This window comes from Austrofundulus limnaeus, unplaced genomic scaffold (genome assembly GCF_001266775.1).
Source record: "Austrofundulus limnaeus strain Quisiro unplaced genomic scaffold, Austrofundulus_limnaeus-1.0 Scaffold985, whole genome shotgun sequence".
In the NCBI taxonomy this organism is placed as follows: Eukaryota; Metazoa; Chordata; class Actinopteri; order Cyprinodontiformes; family Rivulidae; genus Austrofundulus; species Austrofundulus limnaeus.
The window spans coordinates 177727-178226 of NW_013953387.1; positions in this window are offsets into that span (position 1 = coordinate 177727).

The following is a 500-nucleotide window of genomic DNA, read 5'->3' on the forward strand; positions in this document are numbered from 1 at the left end:
GAGAAGAACCCGTCCAGAAGACCTATACTATTTTTTTCTTTTTGATTTTTTACCTGGATTACTGAGATGCATCCAGACATGTTTCCTCAGTATAACGAGATGATTATCTTTTCTGAATAATCAGTTTCTGAGAGTTTCTAAAACGTTGCCAAGAATAAACTCAAGCTGAAAATGTCATATCGTAAAGAACTGATCACACTTTGTCTACTTTCATATCAGCACTTGTCATGTTAGGAGCAGGCGTTTACTATTCAGTGATCCTGCTGATAAAATAAACTTCATCTGTGACCAGCTGAGGGGACCAGGCCGCCTCCATCATTATCTAAGAGGAAAACCATCTCATCTCGAGAAACAAGAAAAAAAAATGCTGAAAACGTCCACTCTCGGCTTCCCTACTGTACAGTCTGCTGAGCTGACAGTTTTCTGCTCAGTGGTGTCTCAGATTATTCACAGTTTATTCTCAGCTGTGTGTGTGTGTGTGTGTGTGTGTGTGTGTGTGT